General features: G+C 45.6%; 1 long non-coding RNA gene across 1 annotated transcript; it reads left to right on the forward strand.

The window, feature by feature from the left end:
* The first annotated feature begins 9,188 nt into the window (after nt 1–9,188).
* Nucleotides 9,189–10,737, forward strand: LOC132448560 (uncharacterized). Its single transcript, XR_009523388.1, has 3 exons — nt 9,189–9,741; nt 9,856–10,080; nt 10,242–10,737. It is a non-coding gene; the product is annotated as an uncharacterized LOC132448560 (long non-coding RNA).
* The last annotated feature ends 17 nt before the right edge of the window (nt 10,738–10,754 follow it).

Raw genomic sequence — 10,754 nt, forward strand, 5'->3', positions numbered from 1 at the left:
AAATTTTTCGCCGAGCGCCGCGCCAAAAACACCACCGACTGCTTACCACCTTGACTGAGACATTTACTGGGGGAAACACTGCACCAGATGGTCAATCTCCCACCTGTAGGCGGACTCATCCCCGCCAGAGATGAGCCCAATGAGCGTGGTGTCGTCCGCGAACTTCAGGAGCTTGACAGACTGGTGACTGGAGGTGCAGCTGTTTGTGTACAGGGAGAAGAGCAGAGGGGAAAGAACACAGCCTTGGGGGGATCCGGTGCTGATGGTCTGGGATTCAGATAAATGTTTCCCCAGCTTCACACGCTGCTTCCTGTCAAACAGGAAGTCTGTGATCCACCTGCAGGTGGAATCGGGCACGTGGAACTGGGAGAGCCTGACCTGAAGCAGAGCTGGGAGGATCGTATTAAATGCAGAGCTGAAGTCCACAAACAGGATTCTGGCATATGTTCCTGGGGAGTCCAGATGCTGGAGGGTGTAGTGCAGAGCCATGTTTACTGCATCGTCTACAGACCTGTTGGCTCTGTAGGCGAACTGCAGGGGGTCCAGGAGTGGGACGGTTATGGCTTTCAGGTGGGGCAGCACAAGGCACTCAAATGACTTCATGACCACAGAGGTCAGGGCGACGGGTCTGTAGTCATTGAGTCCTGTGGTCCTTGGTTTTTTGGGGACGGGATGATGGTGGAGGATTTGAAGCAGGCTGGCACGTGACAGGTCTCCAGCGAGGAGTTGAAGATGTCCGTGAACACTGGAGACAGCTGGTCGGCGCAGTGCTTCAGGGTGGATGAGAGAGTCTGGGCCGGCTGCTTTGCGGGGGTTCTGACTCTTAAAGAGCCTGTGGACGTCCCACTCCTGCAGGCAGAGAGACGTCACTGTGGTGGGGGAGGTGGGGGACACAGAGGATTGAAGGTGTGGAGGTCCTGTAGAGCTGGTGGTGGGGGAGTCAGTGGGATGAGGCTGGGAGAAGGTGTCGTAGGGGATGGTGTCAGGCCTGTCCCTTTGCCTATCAAAGCGACAGTAGAACACATTTAGCTAATTTGCAAGGCGCAGGTTGTTGATGTAGCGAGGGGGGGTTGGTTTGTAGTTGGTGATCTGCTTGAGCCCCTTCCAAACAGATCTAGAGTCTTTGGCTGAGAACTGATGTTGGAGCTTCTCAGAGTACTGACGTTTAGCTTCACGCACCGCCTTGCTAAACGCGTACTTTAACTCTATAAACCTTTCTCTGTCCCCACTCCTAAACGCCTCCTCCTTCTGCAGCCGTAGGTTCCTGAGTTTGGCTGTGAAGATGACCGAGGCAAGCAGCAAGACATTAGCAACAAAAATGCAATGTGATGTCACTTGACACTTTCAAAAGTCTTAAAGGTCCCATGACATGCTATTTTATGTATTCTTTAATATAGGTATTAGTTGGCAACCAACACAGTATTCAAAGACGTTCCCGAAATTCAGCCGTGGTGCAGTTACAGCCACTCCGAGCCAGTCGCACATTAAGCTTCCCCCAAATGCGCTGTTTTGGTGTCTGTAGCTATAATGCAAATGAGGAGCGAGGCGGGTCAAGGAGGAGGGTGGGGGGGTGGCCCTGAGCAGCTTGCAGCCACAGTACCATGCGCTCTGTTTACAGTGGATGTATCGCAATGGCGAGGCGCACACAGCCTTTAGCCGTGTTCTGTAAAGATTCTAGAACACAAGGGAGTCCTGGAGCCCTATATCTAAATATTATCATATAGCCTACATAGATATCTATATCATATAATATATATTATCACGGCCAAAAGCTGTGTGAGGCGATATTATGAATCTCAAACGACCGCGTTGGGTTCTCCAACGTTCCTGGTTCTTCAACGTCCTCATCAATGTGAAGTAGACTGAACCGCGACAAGGAGGAGAAAGGGATCGTTGCCGGGCAGCGCTTAGGCACCTCCGCCTCCGGCGGTGGTCCCTCAGCGGCAGGCGCGGCGTCATGGGTGGGCCTGACGGGCCTGGGCCCACCCACTTGTACAACTGGCCCGCCCTAAATGACAGCGTGATTATTTAATTATTTTTCATAATTCAAATTAACATCTACATTAATAATAAAGACTAAAAAAACATCCAGCTAAAAAGGAAAGATCATATTTATTATGTTATTAACATGTGTGAAGTCTGCGCCAGTATTGTTTGTGGTTGTCATAGTAAACTTGCCGCCTTTTTACGTCCTGTACAGTTTACATTTGGCATTATCGAAATCCACAATGGAGCTCATCCGTAATTATTAGCATACAGATACAGATTATTAGCATAGGCCTACAGCATGGCTCGACAGACATCACTTTCCAACTATATCAAGAGAGTTAGAACGAAGTCACCAGATGCTGCCGGACCGGCGACAGCACCTGCACCAGCTAGGCAAGCTGTGGGATTAGCGTGGGAAGAGGGGCCGATTGGCGGGCAAGAAGGAGCAGCCAGCCAGTCAAGCTCCGCTGGTTCATTGGCTCCAGTGGACCTGTCGGCAATAGACGAACCGGCTGCACAGCCGAAACTAAAGAAGTACCCCATCACAGTTTTTGGGCACAAGGACAGGAGCTTCTCATCACACTGGTACAGATTTTTTAGAATACAGTGTAAGCATGCCATCAGGATTTACATGTAGTTTAAGTTAAATTATAAATTATTTAACCAAAGTGCGAACACGTTTCATGATTATGATCTTGTGAACTGAAAAACTAGACGTTCCGGATGTTGTTGCTGTTTATATTTGATCGTGAATAACGTTGATACAAATAGTGGCCCATCCTAAATTACTCTGGCCCATCCGAAATTGAAATCCTGGCGCCGCGCCTGCTCAGCGGGTCTCAAGCGGGAGACATTCGCCGCCAACAATCCCTTTCTCCTCCATGTCGTGGTTCATGTTCTTGAGGGAGTCAAAGCCAAAGTTCCTTCCCCCCCAATTCATTCTCAACCTTGGCTGAGATAACCCCCAATACGAGTCTCGTTGTAGAAATACCAGAGACGAGAGTCCAACGTGTTATGCGCCATAACACCAAAAGCAGAACGGTTATCCAAATAACAAGGAAGTGTACAACACTTGCGTTACAGTCCTGGAGCTCTATATCTAAATAATATCATATAATACATAGAAATCTATATCATCTAATACATATTATCACGGCCAAAAGCTGTGTGCGCCTCCAGACGATATTATGAATCACAAACGACTTTGTCGGGTTCTGCGACGTCTCTGGTTCTTCCACTTTCACATCAACCTGAAGTCGAATGAACCGCGCGCTGCCTGCTGCCGGCTGCCGGCTGCCCGCTGCCAGGCGATGGTGCCTCGCGGCAACCGGTGGCATGTCGCAGTTCATGTACTTCAGCAAGTCAAAGCCAAAGTTCCTTTCCCCCAATTCCTTCTCAACCATGGCTCAGATAACCCCCACAACAGTCTCGTTGTGGAAGTACAAGACACGTCAAAGAACCGACAAGAAACACTTGCGTTACAGTGTGTGTATTCACACACACACACACACACACACACACACACACGTGGCGCTCGCACGGTCGAGTCTCATTGGCGGGCCAACGTCTCTGGGCGGGCCAGGCAGAGTAAGGGGAGGAGCTGAGATTCTTGGTGATGTCATAAATACTGACATTCCAAATCAGCGCACTTGAGCCTCCGTTTTTTCAAAGGCGAGCAGAACAGCTAGTGCTCGTTTTACACCAAACGCAAGTTTTAGCCATTGGGGGACCATAGGCAGGCTAGGGGAACTCATATTTACGTTAGAAAACCTCATAAAGTGAGATTTTCATGTCATTGGACCTTTAATAATGGCGAACAGGTTGCGAGCAGTGCAACCACTGCTAGGATTTCGTGCATGTATGGACAGGGGGGTTTTGAAAATTAGTCCAGACTTCCACCAGATCAGCGTGGAGAGGAACATGGACTTCAGCTCAAAGATATTCTTGCAGTACAAAGACCTTTTCTGCAACAAATTAGGAGAACCTCCAGTTACATACTCCATGACCTTGGATACCAACATACAACCTATGATCTCTCCAGCTCACCGCATCCCTGTCGCAATGCAAGAAAGAGTTAAACTGAACTTGAACACATGCAAAGCATAGGTGTCATAACTCCAGTCACAGAACCAACCGACTGGGTGTTGTCCATGGTAGCAGCACATAAGAAAGATAAGCGAGAAATCAGACTGTAGATGTATCAATCCCAAAGACCTAAATACCGCATTGAAAAAAAACCATCACCCAATGCGCAGCGTCAAAGAGGTGGCAGCGCAAATGTCAGGGGCAGCAGTGTTTTCTGTCCTGGATGCAACAAATTCTTTCTGGCAGATACGTCTCGACAAGACATCGTCACTGCTGACCACATACAGAAATTGGGTGCTCCAGATTCCTAAGGATGCCCTTTGGCACAAATTCCGCCAGTGAAGTATTTCAGCGCTCCATGGAACAACTGTTTCACCGCGATCACATCATAGGAGGCCGCGGAGTGGCTGAACACGACGCCAACTTGAGAAAGGTGCTCGAAAGGGCACGGGAGGTCAATCTCGGGTTAAACCCAGACAAGTCAAATTTTTTGCCAGGACCAAGTAGCTTACGTAGGCCACGTCTTCACAAGCAATAGCCTGAAAGTGGACCCGTCTAAAACTGTGGCGATCAATGACATGCCAGTCCCCACGGACGTGACCTCACTACAAAGATTCCTGGGTATGGTCAACAGCAATATCGCAGCGCCCCTTAGACAACTCACTAGCGGCTGTGTTTGCCTGCACAAAATTCAAAGACTATGTCTACGGAAAGCCCACACTGGTAGAAACCGACTACCAGCCCTTAGTGACCATCGAGAAAAAGCCCATTCATGCCGCTCCTGTCCCGTCTCCAGAGAATGTTGCTTCGCCTGCAAAGTTACGACTTCGACCTGATCTACAAGAAGGGAAAGTACATTTACCTGGCAGAGACCCTCTCCTGAGCGAAGTAGCAACCATTGAGCTACATATCCTCAGCCCGCCTGGATGAACTTTGTATTCATACAGCAGAAGACGAAATGTAATAAACCACACTTGCCACAATCATTCATTAGACATTTTTTTCCATACAGAGATGAGCGGACAGTGGAGGATGGTGTAGCACTAGTGGGGCATTAGAATATCTAGATATGGACTAGTGAATATCTAGATAAATGACAACACAATGATCAACTGGAGCCACAGGTTACTATTAAATTGACTGTATTCTTGGTAGGAAAATTTTTAACAAAACGGATTTCAGTGTAGGGCTGCAACTAACGATAATTTTAATAATCGATTAATCTGTCGATTCTTTTTTCGATTAATCGATGAATCAGATAATACAAAGAAACATTTGGAATTGCCGCATCTTTATTCAAAAACTGAACATTAGTTCAAATTCACAGTGCAGACTGAAGTGTAAAAACACCAGGTTATTGCTCAAACGTACAGGAACTATTAAGTAATAAAAATAATAAAATAATAAAATTAAAAAACATAACTGGGATTACACAAAAAAAACATACAATGTATGATATACTTTTATATGTATATAAGGGATGTCCATGGTTAACCGGTCAAACCTATTGATACCATTTTCGAGACTCCTTGAAATAAAACTTGTAATATTGCTTTAATTGCTGATAAGATGATGATAGTTCAAGATAGGACATTAAACAGGTCATAATTCTATCTTTGCTATCTATTTTATATAAATGGGAAAACAAGTTTTCACCAAAATCTCAATTATTATTTTTTCTGTTGCATTTGAACGCATCAATCATATAACTGAGCCGACCGAAACACATCACATTTGACACTGTTTGTGACCATTGGTCCGTTATTTTTTTTAAGCTAACTAGCTCTATATCCTGCCGATTTTAACATGGATTTAAAAACTGCATTACTATTTTTAACTGACGGGACTTTCTACACCGTCCGGTTGTGTGATTACTACCGCTGCTTTGAATGACTGTTGATGCACGCGGTGCCGACTCCGAGCCCGTCTGCACAACGTCTGCAGCAGCAGCAGCTGACAGAGTTTTCGGTTGGACTAGACCAGTGGTTCTCAACCTTTTTTGAGCAGTGAACAGTGTTGTTTTCGACAGGCAAGACGAAAACGAAAATGACGTCGTCAGACCCCTTTTTTCCATGACGAAAATGAGACTAAGACGAACGTCACCAAAGCCATATAAAGACTAAAATGTGACGAAAAATGTAGACATTTTCGTCAGACGAGAACTAGACGAGACTAAATTGTTAGTGAGTGGACGAACAGTCACGCTTGTCCTAACAGTCACGCCCCCATCACACACTAAAAGCCTCGCTCGCGCGCAGCTGCGCCTGCACGCACACGGCACACACACACTACAGAGAGAGGCTGGTGGACGAGGCACACACACACTCATACACTATAGAGAGAGGCTGGTGGACGAGGCACACACACACACACACACTATAGAGAGAGGCTGGTGGACGAGGCACACACACACACACTATAGAGAGAGGCTGGTGGACGAGGCACACACACACACACACACACACACACACACACACACACACACACACACACACACACACACACACACACACACACACACACACACACACACACACACACACACACACACACACACACACACACACACACACACACACACACACCATGGCAGCGGTGCCGGGTGCGGGTGGTCGTAAAAAGTTTTGCGACGAAAACTTTTGAGTTTTCGTCGGACTAAAACTAGACTAAAACCTTTGGAGTTTTCGTCGGACTAAAACTAGACTAAAACTTTCAAAGATAGAAATGACTAAAATGGGACTAAAACTAAGAAGCATTTCGTCAAAAAGACTAAGACTAAAACTAAATCTAAAATGCCTGCCAAAAACAACACTGGCAGTGAATGCCCTCTGAGTCTGTTTATGTGCAAAAAATATGAATGAATATTCATGACATGCAATTAACGAGAGAGAGCGAGAGAGCGAGGCCGCCACGTCTCCCGTCGTGCCGCGGCACCCTGCGGCCCGGGCACCGTGACCTTGGGCACTGCGAGCACTCCCACGTCTCCCGCGACTCCCGCCATGCCCCGTGAACGAATGAATGGCCCGGGAACCACGGGCAGCGCGGCCCGGGCAACACGGACTCCACGAAAACAGATCGCACACAGAGGCCTAATAAGGCCTATATATTTTGTATTTGAAATGCAACAACCTTTTCGTGGAGACTACATTCAGAGCAGTTGTAAATGAACAAGAGGAAGAAGGAAAACAGGCTATGAAACAAAATTTGATATTTTTTTCTTGCCATCGGCCATGTTTTATTGTGTTGTGTTGGTTATTGACCTGTTAACCCACGAACTTGGGTAATGTTTATCAGCGTTACTATAGAGATCATGATGATAGCTGATGTAACGGGAGTCCGGGCGTGTGCAGGACCGAACCGCGCTGTATCACTGTTCCATTGCGCATAGACAGTAAAAAGTAGCTGAGACGGTAGAAGGGTTAGAAACCAATAAATGAAAATAGGCTTTTTATTTCAGGTAGCTTGTTCTTTCCCCCCCAAAAAAAAAAAAAGTGGGCAAAAATGGAGTCACGAGCCTTCTTTCCCATTAAACGGTAAACATGGCGTCAAGCGGTTCAACTGTTGGTTCACGTTAGTCCCATAGAGAAGTCGAGTGCCTGTTAGCCATTTGGGCAGACGATGCTATTCAGGCACAGTTGGAGAAGACCCACAAGAATCCCGACGGATTTGGGAGAATCCGCGAATAAATGACTTCATTATGGTCCATGCAGCGGACGCTTGGTGATGACGTATGTACAAGAGCCTACCGTGGCCAGGACACAGTTGCGACGGCCAACGGCCACGGCCAGAGGGCCTAGTGTGAGTGCAGGCGAGAGAACAATGGGGCCAGTTGAGCACGGTGTGAAAACGGCCAACGGCCACGGCCAGATGGCCTAGTGTGAGTGCACCCTTACAGTCCTCGACATTAACGGTTGCCCGCTTGCCCGGGGCAGGTAAACTCTGTGATCGGGCAACTAAAATGTGACGTGTGACGTGTATTTTTTTTCTTTGAAAATACACTAAATTGACTCCTATATTGCGGAAGCGGAGCTTTCTACAGCGCTGTGCTGCGGTTTTCGGCCAAACAGAATAAGAAGAATCGTAACAATAATTTCCCCCGTCACCTCCGGCGTACGACAACCGCTACAAATAAGTCACGTTATGTTCCTTCAGCCTCCGAAAACTGGCCAAGTGCCGGGTAAATGTAACTCAAATAAAAGAAAGACACCTGAAAACGAGACCCCGTCGGGATACGAAACTAAAAAGGCAAAGGAACTTTTTAATAAGTTGGATTGAGAATTTTCCGTGGGTCCGTCATGACAAGGAAAAGGACGAGATGTTTTGCTTCACCTGCCGGGAGTTTCCGACAAAAGCAGACGCGTAAGTAGAAGCACAATTCACTATCCCCTTCCTATTTTAACAATAGCCCATTTAATTAGGGCGAGTTTTATCGGGAGTAACGTCACATTAGTGTCTGTCTGCCTGCGCACTGTTCAAGTGTGATGAAAGAGAAATGAGTGCGAATAAGTAATCCCGTTTATACCACGGTCACTTGCCAAAGAAAATAAATTAAGACCATTCATTTATATTTTCATGCGTTTTACAATCCAAATTTAAAGTTTTTCACAAGCCACAACTTTGTTTCCCTGGTAACGCCGGGGGGTTTGACTAATACCTGGAATAACCATTACCCTCCCGTAAGGTTCTTATGCAACGGAAACGTTGTTGAACACTCCTCCAGTAAATAGGACGCACCTTAGCTACGACTTGGCAACGGGAGGTATTCTAGACCGCTCAGCAATGAGCCAGAGAGCTAACGTTATGCATTGTACATATTTATAATTCGAAATTCGTCCCAGCCTTTATACCACAGATTCTCTAGGCGGGTCTATAGCACATAACCGCGTTGTCCGATTACAGTTTAATTCATTTTTCACAATTTATCAGCTCTCGTTTTGAAGACCGAATCACCGCGCCATTCGTTTCAATGGGAATCGCGACGGTCTATACTTTCAACATAAAGTGTACAGATATTTATAATTTGAAATTCGTCCCAGCCTTTATACCACAGATACTATAGGGTCTATAGCATATAAGTAAGATAATGCAGGGCCGGCGCTATAGGCATAGGCGAACTTGGCGATACTGTGTACCAACGTAGTTATTACACATTTTATACTTCACTGTGTGACTGGGTTGTTACAATTACAGTAAAGGAATTATATTCTATATATAAATAACAACTGCCCATCTACTGTCATACATTCTGATGGGTCACAGACTTCAGTGTAAAACTGTAACCATTTAGTTCAAGCTTATTTTTTGTCAAGGCTTAATTATTAACCATGTTGATGTTCTTATTGCAGTACATCCTCTCTATATATTGGCACTAAGTCCTTCCGGCACAATATTTTAGAGGCTCATGGCAAGAGCAAAAGGCACGAGCACTGTGCCGTTGCCGCCAGAGGAACAGAAGCACCCATTCCAGCTGTCATCGAAGGACTGCAAAAGATGGATGACGCTCTGCGTCTAAAAATGACGAACATTATGCATGAACATTATGCATGCTGCATATTATGTAGCAAAACAAGAAGTGCCCTTTACCCACTTTTCATCCCTTAATGGCCTGATCAACAGGACTGGAGGAAGTCTTCCAGGCTGTTACCAGTCTGACAAAGCCTGTGCTAGGTATGTAACAGCACTTATTACCAACGTTTCCAATCCTTCTTGGCTTAACATTTATTTACTAAACAAAGAATGTCATCCCATGTAAATTAAACTACACTTCTGTCCAATTTTCAGGTTCATCGTAGACATTTACGATGTGGAGAGGGAAAAGTTGCTGGATAAAATTAAAAAAGCCATATACTTTTCAATTCTCATTGATGGGGCAACAGACAGCACTACAATAGAGAATGAACTCATTTATGTTCGCTTTCTAGCAACGGATGGGCCAGTCAATGCCTACGTCTATCCAAGACGTTAAACATGGCAATGCAAATGGCATCCTGGATGCCATCCATGCAGGTACTATAGGGATTAAATGAAATACTGCTGATGAATCGAAATTTCTCCTTTTAAGCTATCTGTTTCATGTAAAATACCTTTGTATATGAAATATGCTAATCAAATAAAATTGCCTTGCATAATGTTTATCTAATGATTTACATTTTTCTTTTTTTGTTCAGCTTTTGAGGAAGCTGGCATTATTGATTGGAAGGAGAAATTAGTTGGGTTTGGCAGCGATGGGGCAGCTGTGAATGTGGGCTGCAGAAATGGCGTTGCAGCGCTTCTGCAGAAGGAACTCAACCACCCCCTCATCTCAATCCACTGTGTTGCCCACAGATTAGAGCTTGGCATCGTAAAGGCAATTAAAACCCACAAAAAGATGGAGCAAATGCAGACAATGCTAAAAAACCTGTACGATCAGTACCACTACTCCCAAAAAAGGCTGTCAGAGAGCTCAGAATGATTGCAGAGGCACTTGAAGAAAAGGTGTTGAAGCCATCAAATCTACATGGCGCCCGCTGGCTTCCCTATGTGCATCGTGCAATCAAGGTCAGAATTTTAGTAAATTATTAAACATAACCTGTTGAGTTAATCCTCTTGTTTATAATTTGAACAATAGAAAATGGTGCAATACAGTAATGATAATATCTTTTACAGATTGGGTGCGACAGCTATCCTGTACTGATTGCACA

This window comes from Gadus macrocephalus, chromosome 2 (genome assembly GCF_031168955.1).
Source record: "Gadus macrocephalus chromosome 2, ASM3116895v1".
In the NCBI taxonomy this organism is placed as follows: Eukaryota; Metazoa; Chordata; class Actinopteri; order Gadiformes; family Gadidae; genus Gadus; species Gadus macrocephalus.